The sequence below is a fragment of the Sitophilus oryzae genome, unplaced genomic scaffold (assembly GCF_002938485.1).
Source record: "Sitophilus oryzae breed Bouriz unplaced genomic scaffold, Soryzae_2.0 scaffold_1440_pilon_pilon, whole genome shotgun sequence".
NCBI classification, from domain to species: Eukaryota; Metazoa; Arthropoda; class Insecta; order Coleoptera; family Curculionidae; genus Sitophilus; species Sitophilus oryzae.
The window spans coordinates 6,181,699-6,193,226 of NW_022146105.1; the positions used below are offsets into that span (position 1 = coordinate 6,181,699).

General features: G+C 30.4%; 1 long non-coding RNA gene across 1 annotated transcript; it reads right to left on the bottom strand.

Annotated features, from left to right (window-relative positions):
- Positions 1–10,408: 10,408 nt before the first annotated feature.
- LOC115876919 lies at positions 10,409–11,184 on the bottom strand. Its single transcript, XR_004049230.1, has 4 exons — positions 11,099–11,184; positions 10,793–11,049; positions 10,638–10,738; positions 10,409–10,541 (listed from the first exon to the last, which is right to left on the bottom strand). It is a non-coding gene; the product is annotated as an uncharacterized LOC115876919 (long non-coding RNA).
- Between the last annotated feature and the right edge of the window lie 344 nt (positions 11,185–11,528).

Sequence of the window (11,528 nt, forward strand, 5' to 3'; positions counted from 1 at the left end):
TCGAACCTCTACACACTAAAGTCAATCCGTTTTCCAAAAATCAGCTTTTTTACGTCAAGGGCTTTAAGCAGGATCGTGATTAATCAATGACCAGATTTTTTCAGAAACACCCTGTATACATTTTTAAAAAATCTTAAAATATTATTCTGAAAATTTTTTCAGAATAAATATATACCTAAATATTGAAACTTAATAAGTAAGTACTGAAACATACAGCGCCATAATATCTCGACCTCCGTCCGTTATGCTCGTAACAGGTTGAAACAGAATGTATCTAAAACAACTGATGCGTTATTCCCCAACCTGTTTCGAACCTCCATCGACAATCGACCGATGCAGCAGCGTTCCTTTCCCACACCTATTATCTCGTCCGCCGCCCTGTTATACTTGTAACAGGTTGAAAAACAACATATCTAAAATGACTGCTTCTCCAACCCGTTGCGAGCCTCCATCGACAATCGACCGATGCAGCAGCGTTCCTTTCCCACTCCTGTTATCTCCACCGCCAGGCGTTATGCCCTCAACTGTTTCAAAAAACCTGCTTCTTTTATATCCTATTATTTTTAAGCTGTTGTAAATACGACCATTGACGGTATCGACCGAAGCAGCTACGTTCGCCGTAGCGCTTTCCCCACTCCGTTGTCCGTTGTCTCGCCGCCTGTATCGATGGTTGACGAAATAACATGTTTTCAATCCATACTAGTTGTTTTTTGGAATTGCTTGAGCAGCATAGAATTTCGTGGTGATGCAGAGCGCCGACTTCGTTTTTCCTTTCACGAGCGGCCGATCTCTACGTGTCGTTATTTTATATCTGTTATTTTTTAAAAGTAGTAACGGTTGCGTTATGTTATTTATAAATAATTGTTATAAAATAACAGATAGTTAAATAACAACCCATCACTACAGGGTGGTCCGAACTGTATTCCGGAAACTTCGGCAGCATATTTTACATATAAAAATAAATGAAAAAGTTCGTATAAACTTATGTCCTAAAATACTTCTTTTTAAAATTTTATTTCGATGTCAATATGACTCCTAGTTGTATACCGGGTGCGTCTCAAAAGTGGCTCACCCCTATAACTTTTTCAGCTAAAAATACGAGATTTCGTATATTAGTATATGACATAAATTAGGATTGATTGACGTATTCAATTGTTTTCGGTCACTTCCTGTTTCACCGGAAATGACTACAACTTTTGATTTTTAAACGGCACCCTCGGTATTTTTTTGCTTTCTTTATTCGATAGAAAATAACACTCTGAATAGAATGACATATCATATGTCAACTTTTGACATTTACGCATATTGTTTATTTGAAATTATAACATGCGCTTCAAAACGAAAAGTTAACTCAAATACCAAGTGTGTGGTAGCAAATTATTCGTAAAAAATGCTTTTTCCAAATATGCTAATGAGCCACCCTCGTTCCATTTGAAAATAACTGAGATATAATTAAAAATACGATTTGGGCAACTTTCAACCGGTCAGGAAAAGACACGAAAAACATTAGAAGAACAAATCTATTTTTCCAAGGCTCATTGATAAAAAATTAGTGTTTGTAACTAGGTACTCTAGATTGAAATTTAAAAGACGAATTTTTTTCAAGCGAAAATGTCAAAAGTTGACATATGATATGTCATTCTATTCAGAGTGTCATTTTTTATCGAATAAAGTATAAATATACCGAGGGTGCCATTTAAAAACCAAAACTTGTAGTCATTTTCGGTAAAACAGCAACTGACCAAAAACAATGGAAAACGTCAATCAATTCTAATTTATGTCATATACTAATATACCAAATCTCGATTTTTTATCTGAAAAAATAAAAAAGTTATAGGGGTGAGCTACTTTTGAGACGCACCCGGTATATAACCGGGTGCGTTATTTAGGCGGAATGTCGGTTTTTTAGCGAACCAACAAAAGAAATATCATGAACACAATGGACGAATTTCCAAATGAACTAACAAACCGCATCAGCGAATAGTGAATATGGGACTTTAAGAGGTCCTAGAATAAATAGCTAAATATTAAATTTTATTTTTTATTCTACGATATCCTTTTCTTTACAGATTTCTTGAGACTAAATTATTTTATTTGGTATAGCCGATCCGATTGAAAGAGCAAGTCCGCTGCTCCGTAATTCTCAATGATTTCTGGAACCCACATCCATGAGCTGTCGGCTAGTCCTTCAGATTCTTCCGGGGACTGATGAACCTAAAACCCACCAGCCTGACGAATCGGATATTTCCCTTTCTCCTTCAAGTTTCTCATCTCAAAATCTTCAGTTTTTCTGGAGTATTTGAATCATATCGGCTGGTCTATTAGTCTCCAGATTGAACACAGAGTAGTAGTCCTAAGATAGTAATAAATTCAACAGTCCTACAGTCTAATGTCGTTAAGTCCAGAAACGAAAAGAATTCACCTGAAAAATAATAAACTATTTACTAAAAACAATATAAAATAAAGCTTTTAATATTATAATAAAATTAAAAAATAGAAAACAAATTTCTTGCAGTATAGGTATATAATAAAATTATATAAGGATTCTTGCCACTTAACTGCTGCTATAGAAATTTAATTCTACGCTGTGTTTGTCATAATGTTGTTTTGTGGATCTGCCCAAGCTCACCTGATGATGGAGTAGGGCTCCGAAACCGGTAGTGAGAGCAGGTTGATCCACATTATGACAAACACAGCGTAGTTTTTTGCAAATTTCTGTATCAGCAGTTAAGTGGCAAGAATCCTTATATAATTTTATTATATACCTATACTGCAAGAAATTTGTTTTCTATTTTATAATTTGGCTTGGCTGGAAAAAAAAAGCCTTTTACCATCCTTTTACTACCGATAGTTGCTCCTCGGTGGTACGAAAGTACTACCATTGCACGCAGACCGCTATCTCCCGTTCGGGACTTAATATCTAACCGATACTTTCCGACAAGTCGGAATTAACTATCTCTGCGCTGTGGCTGTCATTTTGTGGATCTGCCCAAGCTCACCTGATGATGGAGTAGGGCTCCAGGTTGTAGTGAGAGCAGGTTGATCCACATTATGACGAACACAGCGTTGAATTAAATTTCTATATCAGCAGTTAAGTGGCAAGTATACAGGGTCCGGCAGTAGTGCGTCGGGCATCTGTAGCTCCTAGAATAAAAAACTTGAGAATTTTGTTTAAGTGTAAACCTAAACTATGTATCAGGATGTATTTAAGGAAAATATTTTAACTTCTATAGGGTGGCTCAAAAAAGTGCGAGTGGACCTTGATGATTTTTTTAAAATGGAACACCCTGTATATTATTGCATTTTTGGCTTCCTTTCGGATCACTTTACATAATCTTAAGATATGAATAAACATATTTTAATAGTTTCAGAGAAATTAAAAAATAAATCAAAAATATATATTTTACAGCCCTTCTTAAAAAATTTATTAAAAATACAAGAAACGTTCTGAAATCAAAACTATATTAGGTATTTACTTTAGATGGTCTATACTTACTTTGCTATAAATATGAAAATCGGATGTTCAAAATTCTACGCCAAACTTACTAAAATATAAAATAATTTTTCTTGGTTTTTTTAAATGGAACACCCTGTATATTATTTTCTCAATAGACGGAGAATTAAAAAATGAACATTTTTTGTATTTAGAGTATTTCAAAATTTTTAACAGTTTCGCAGATGTTTGCGGTTTTACATTTTATATGGCATTTTCCACAGTAAATTTTTATCAAAGCCACCTAATGATTTTTTCTCGTATTTTACCTTTGAAAGCGTCATATGAAATAATACTGCGTGTATCTGCGAAACCGTTAAAAATTTTGAAATACTTTAAATACAAAAAATGTTCATTTTTTTACTCTCCATCTAATAAAAAAATAATATACAAGGTGTTCCATTTAAAAAAACAAAGAAAAAATATTTTATATTTTAGAAGGTTTGGCGTAGAATAGTAAACATCCTGTATGATTTACCATATTTATAGCAAAGTAAGAACAGACCATCTAAAGTAAATACCTAATAGTAGTTACACCAGTTAGTAGTTTTGATTTCAGAACAGTTTTTGTATTTTTAATAATTTTTTTAAGAGGGGCTGAAAAATATATATTTTTGATTTATTTTTTAATATCTCTGAAACTATCGAAATATATTTATTCATATCTTAGGGTTATGTAAAGTGATCTGAAAGGAAGCCAAAAATGCAATAATATACAGGGTGTTCCATTTAAAAAAAATCATCCAGGTCCACACACACTTTTTTGAGCCACACTATAGAAGTTAAAATATTTTCCTGAAATACATCCTGGTACATAGTTTTAGGTTTGTACTTAAACAAAATTCTCAAGTTTTTTATTCTAGGAGCTACAGATGCCCAACGCACTATTGCCGGACCCTGTATAATTTTATTATAATAAAATTAAAGGTAGAATAAGAAATCTAGAGTTAAAATACTTTGTCCACTTTGTGTGATTTGGAATTGACGATCGATGAATCCCCATATAATTTTACCGTAGATCATATAAACTTAAGTATACAGGGTGTCCATACATTGCGACTCTGTACGCAACGTATGGAAACGGTCCGCGATTATTAGGTAAAATATAAGAGGTACCACAAAAAGTTAAATATAAAAGTTATAGTTTTTTATATGTCTATCAGCCAATAATACATTTAAGTATACAGGGTCGGTCATAAAGTCGTGGCACATCAAAGTATCTGTGTATTATTGCATATTTCAATTCTTCCTTCAATTCTAAGCAAAAATCGAGATACACTCAATGCACCTCAAACCAACTCTTTCCAAGTTATTGACTTTTGAAAATATCACTTAAGCAATATGGTTTAATTAATTTCGATGTGTTCGGTTTCAATTAACGATACCATTTTGCGGAAACTGTGATACTTAATAATATTTGACATTATTTCTCAAGTTAGCATTTATAGATGTATCAAATGAGATTATATCAAGTCTGAAAATTACAAAATTTTCGTTTAACAATTCAATCCTACAATTTATGTGCATTGTGTATTACGATTATTGCATAAAATTGAAGAAAGAGTTGAAATATGCAATAATACACAGGGGGTTCTATTTAAAAGCCACGACTCTATGACAGACCGACCGACCCTGTATACTTAAATTTACTAGTAGCTAATAGGCATTTAAGAACCCATTACAACAGCATCACAGTCACAGTTTTGGCAGAATGGCATCATTAAATGAAACTGAACATATCGAAATTAATTAAATCAAATTGTTTAAGTGATATATATATGTTCCTCAATATGTTCAAAAGTCAATAACTCGGAAACGGTTGGTTTGAGGTACATTGTGTGTCTTTCCAATTTTGCTTAGAATTGAAGGAAGAATTGGTAATGGTGTGGATCCGGTGGCTGACCTTGAAACGAGTTTTTGCTGCATATAGTCACAGACACTACGCATGCGCACATCTTCGATGTTGCCAGATTGCAAGTTATTTTGGAATTATTTTCAGTAGAAAACAAATATGTGCTTTTCTGTGTTTTTTTGTCAATATATTCAGTATGATCGAAAAAATCGGCGTCAGTTGGCTGGGAAATGACGATTGAGGACATTTCTCATATAAAATGACAGCGATCTTCATTTCATAGTCATCGCTGACGCTATTTTTCAATCATAGTACGCGGTATATTATTTATATTCTTATTTTAATATTTCGCACAACACGTGAAACGTGAACGCTTATTATGTATTTTTTATAGTCAATAAAATTAAATAGAAATAAAATTCTAGATTCCTATAATTAATCTAATTGCTCTAGATTATTATGCTATATGTTTAAAAAAGTGCTTTATTAAAAATTCGGTAAATATTAAAGGGATGTGTCCAAGTTGTTTTTATTTTTAAATGCTGTAGCTCCATGTCATGTTTATAATAGCCTTTTAGCCTCCGTAATTAAAATTGTAGAATCATCTTGAGCAACATTTACAGTTAACTTGTTTAATTCTGCTTATACATATATTGCATTAATTTTTCTGCTACCTTAAGATTTCTCTATTCTTACACCTAATTTATGTGATTTTCTTAGCATAATATGATTTATAAACCATATTTTTCCTAATGGAAGGATGGAATAGGATATGCAAAATTAAGATATTTTAACATTTATTTTCCAGACAAAGCATAATATAGTATTAGGATTAAGACATGACAAATATTATAAGAAAGATCTTAATATAAATCACAAACTAATTACAAACTAATCTTAATTTGGTCTTGTATAAACACAGGTGTAAAACTAATAAGATCAAATATCTCAACCTTCACCATATTGACAAGATTTGGCATTATAGCAAGAAATTACAGTAAATTAAGAAAAGAATATCAAAGTACACAATATTAAATACTGTAATGTATTCTACGACACAAACCATCTCCCTTCTAAAGAGAAAAAGATAAAACATAAAGCTTATTTTAGTCTTATCAACACACTCTTCGATAAAATATATGTCTAAAATTGCTGTTAATCCACTAACTTGATATTTTTAAGAAATTATGATACAAATATTATAATCAAAGTATATTATATTAGTAACATGACGTGTATTGTTCTATGTATAAGACTCGTCATGGTAGTATTTCAAAACATCAATACATATAATCAAAACTATTGTTGCCTGTAAATAACTAGAAATTAAATAACTTGAAAGAAATAAAATAATTCTAATAAGTTTAAAACCATTAAGAAGAAATCCGTACATGATAATTTTTAATTTTAATGTATATATATAAATAAATGTTATTATTATTACAATTTTATATATTCATAATTCTTTCATTTCACAATCTTCATTATTCTTCTTATCTTAATTTTGGATATCAAGATAAATCTGAAATTATAAAATTAATTATATAGAATTTAATGTAAATGTAAATAGAAAAAATTATAAAATTAATTATATAGAAATGTAATGTAAATAACTAGAAATTAAATAACTTGAAAGAAATAAAATAATTCTAATAAGTTTAAAACCATTAAGAAGAAATCCGTACATGATAATTTTTAATTTTAATGTAAATATATAAATAAATGTTATTATTATTACAATTTTATATATTCATAATTCTTTCATTTCACAATCTTCACTATTCTTCTTATCTTAATTTTGGATATCAAGATAAATCTGAAATTATAAAATTAATTATATAGAATTTGTATTAATATTGATTAACACTCAAAAAAAAATTTTTAACTGCAAATAATTCGAAAATAAACTGCAAATTGGCAACATCGAAGATGTGCGCTTGCGTAGTATCGATGATCAAATGCAGCAAATATGGCCTTCAAGGTCAGCCACCGGATCCACACCTTTACCAGGATACATTAAAATACGCAACCAACCGTCCAATCAGATGAAAGAGGTACGTACCACAGAACAGATACAAATCAGAAATTTCACTGAACGTCGGTGCTTTTCAAGTGTGTTGTAAGAATTCTGTTCCTCGCGCACAGATTTCATCCTCCTGCGCGCCGCACAGCTGATCATTAGTTGATGGCTTTAAACGAGCCAGGGTCGAACTCAGATACGTGTGAATCGTGACAGGAGCGTATTTCGTTTTTTAACAGTATTTATTTGAAAAAGTAAGATTTAGTAGTGACAAAATAAATAATGTGTAAAAATAATACGAAAAATCATGCCAATTGATTCAAATGTTTAAAGCGTTATTTTACAAAAAAAGTGTTCATTGAGTTGAGTCATTGTTTTGTATCTCGTTTTTTAGAAATAAACATTAATATTTAATTTTCAAAGAGAATAATCACAAAAATAATTCGGACAAGGTGGGTTTTGTGGCAGTATGATACCGTATGATCGAGAAAGAACGGCGTCAGCGTTGGCTTTGAAATGAAGATCGCTGTCATTTTATATGTAAATTTATATGGGAAAGTCATCGATCGTCGTTTCCCAGCCAACTGGACGCCGTTTTTTTTCGATCATACGGTATATACGCCGTATGATCGAATAAAAACGGCCTCAGCGATGGCTATGAAATGAAGATCGCTGTCATTTTATATGGGAAATGTCATCGATTGTCATTTCATAGCCATCATGACGCCGTTTTATTCGATCATACTACTTAATAATAAAGGGGCCTAGGAAAAAAATGCAGGATTTGCAATAAGTAATAAGGATTTTGCTGCAGTAACCTAATTTGTAGTGAATTTTTATAGGAATAAGCGACTTTTAACTGCAGTTTGGGACCCTGTTTATGTAAATTTCAGGGTCCCACTATAAGCTTGACGCTGTCATGATTTTATGATTCAGCAATTTTATTTTTTTTCAATACAAACGTTCATTTGAAAATGTAGACAGAATATAATAAAAACAATTTGACTGAAATAAAATAACATTTTATTTGTTATTATAAATATGTAAAAATTATACATATAATCGTAGCAATGTGATATTAGGTACAAAATCTAATACAATTACTTAAATGTAAATGATCCTAAAATTTATTAATACAAATGAAAAATTAAAAAAAAAGAATAGATAAATATATATCATCTAACTAAACTTACTTGCTAATTAAAAATATCTAAAAAAAAATCTGTATTTAAGAACCTATCGTATTTAGAAACATATCTATATAAAATAAAATCGATAAAAATTTAGTTTTAATAACACAACTTGCTTTTATTTTACCGTTTTAAATAAATATTATTTATAAAAAATATGTTCGTAAAATATATGAAAAATTACCATTGCAATAATATTTTTTTTATATTTAGCAGTAAAGCAAAATAGAGTGCAAAACTGACGATTACCTTTGGTTTTATTTATTCTAAAATCAAGTTCAATTGTTTTGGTTTAAATATTTTAATGATAATATTTTTTAACTTTTTTTGTGCAGAAAATGAGGTAAATTGTTGTTACATTTCGTACTACGTCGCAAAATGCTTCACTCAAGGGACGTTGCCATGCCGCGTTTTTCGTAATAATAATGTTAATTTTTAAGCATACTTTAATTTTCCTAATATATCAAATTCCTCATAATTATGTATATTCGGTAATTCTTGTATACTTGCGTCACTTATTTCGTTAAAGAAATGCTAAATGAGTGAAGAAATGTGGCCGTGGGATTATAATATAAAAATACATTTTTCAAGTACTGAGAATTATGGGTTACCTTGGCAACCTCACAAAAACCTTGCGCATGGTTTTGTGCCGCCTGCGCGCATATAACATAAAAAATAAAATCTTGACAACGGAAATCCCATAAGTGAAATTTCTGATTTGTATCTGTTCTGTGGACGTACCCTATCGTTGGGTATTGTGCAATCACGTGATGCTCATGTCGTATGACGGTTAAATCTTTGGTTAGAATTTTTGTTGTTGTTTTTACCGAAGAGTTTTTACCTGTTTTTACAGTTTTTACTTTATTTTTCTATTTACATCAGATTTATATTTTGTAATTGCCTATCAGACAATACGTATTTAGAAAAATAATAAGAATTAGGATCGTGTTTTTTTAAATCCTGGATATTAATTGGAACCCTTGATAACATTACTGCTTTTGATATAAAAGTGCATTTTGATTATTTACTTGGGCTAGGATATTAAAATATCGGTTGGATTGTACGACATAAATAGATGTAGGTATGATTATTTATATATATGTATGTATTTATAAAGCTTACTATCTGTTTTGCATTTTCAGTTTTTGATCAGACATTTGATTTTATTTGTGAAATGCCCACAAAAAAACTTCCAATGATTCAACATCAGTGTGTTTGCTACATAATGGATCATTCCTGCTGAATTTTTAGATCATTTGAAGACTACACGGAAAAAACCAGATAATATGTTACATTTTCATAGAAATTGACAGCGAGACAATTTTATAGGCAAGTGTTAGCATTATTCGAGGCACCATCAAAGAAAGCAATAATAATATGCTTAGTCCCAGAGATATTACAGCTTAGTTATTTTGCCCTACAGGAGAAAAACCAGAGTAGTTCACTCGTAATTGCATTTTCTCGGCTCCAGTTAAAATGAACAAAGCTGGTTTTTCCTGTGGTCTTCATTTGAAATAACGTAAATAAATGTTTATACATATGTATGTGATGATTAAATTGGTGTTAAGGAAATAAAAATGTCTTTCGATATTAATATATATTTTTCGATATTAATATATACCTAGGTATAGGTATATGTATATTTATTTTGAAATAAATTACACTTTTAACAGTTTAATGGAGTTTTTAAAGCCAGTTATAATATTTATATTTTAAAAACTTGAAATCATAATGTGGATGTAATCACGCATTAAACCACAGACTAACTTATATAAGTCAAAAAGTAGATTTTAGTGTTAACTTTATATAACTTGTAAGTAAAATAATATATAAAACAAATATGAAAAAACCAACAATTCTAATGTATATATTAAAATACAGTACAATAATAGGTATCTGATATCCTCACTTAACGTAGAATAATATTCTACCCAACTCAATACTATGTCCAACATGAGTTTCAAATATATCGGGCCCTAATCGTTCCTGAAAATAGTATTTTTTTACATTGTTATACCATATTCTAAACTATTTAATATTTCAGTCACTTAAAAAGTTAATTTGTATTGAATAATTGCCTACCATTAAAGCAAATTTGGACTAGTATTCTTAATGGGCATATTCTGTGTATGGATATAGGTACTTCCTCCAGATTTTGGGTTCAACCAATTTATTCTTAAAACCTGAAACATCTACATATAAAAAATAGACAGGTTACTAATTATAATAAAATTTACCCTTAGAATTATACTTCTTTAACAAATAATTTCCATTGGTATACTTTTCCATGACAAGTAATCAACTTCCTAACATTTTTTAATTGATGTAATACTTCCTCACGATGCGAAAAGAAAATCTTTTCTTTAGCACACAAAGGACAAACGATATGTTGGCTTACTTTCAGATTAGTTACTTTTCCATAGATATCCTCATGTCAATTCAAAGACGATGAACATGAAAATGATCATCACATGAAACATCACAAACTAAAAACCTAATAAACAAGTTTATATCGAATATAGAAATAAATTTAGTGTTCTTACCTATTGTCGTCCAAATCCACGTTAATAGATAATTAATTTTGGATTTTTATCTTTTATTTTTAAATATATCTTTCGAACCATAAAATAATTAACTAGAGAGAAGTGTCAACTCTGTGTTAAATCAGTGGAAACACGATACGCTTTTTAAATATATCTTTCGAACTACTGGTTTTAGTAATTATTAAATTAAACGAACTAAAAAATCAAAAATAATAAACAATTAATTCTCTTGTCAATTGTCAAATTTCTCCAGGTACCGAACATCATCGATAACGCACGATCTACAACGATTACTCCTTTGATCTGATTGGACGGTTCAATGACGGTTGGTTGCGTATTTTAATGTATTCTACCTTTACCGAAGAATTGAAATAGGCAATAATATACAGGGGGTTCTATTTAAAAAAATATAACTTTGATGTGCCACGAC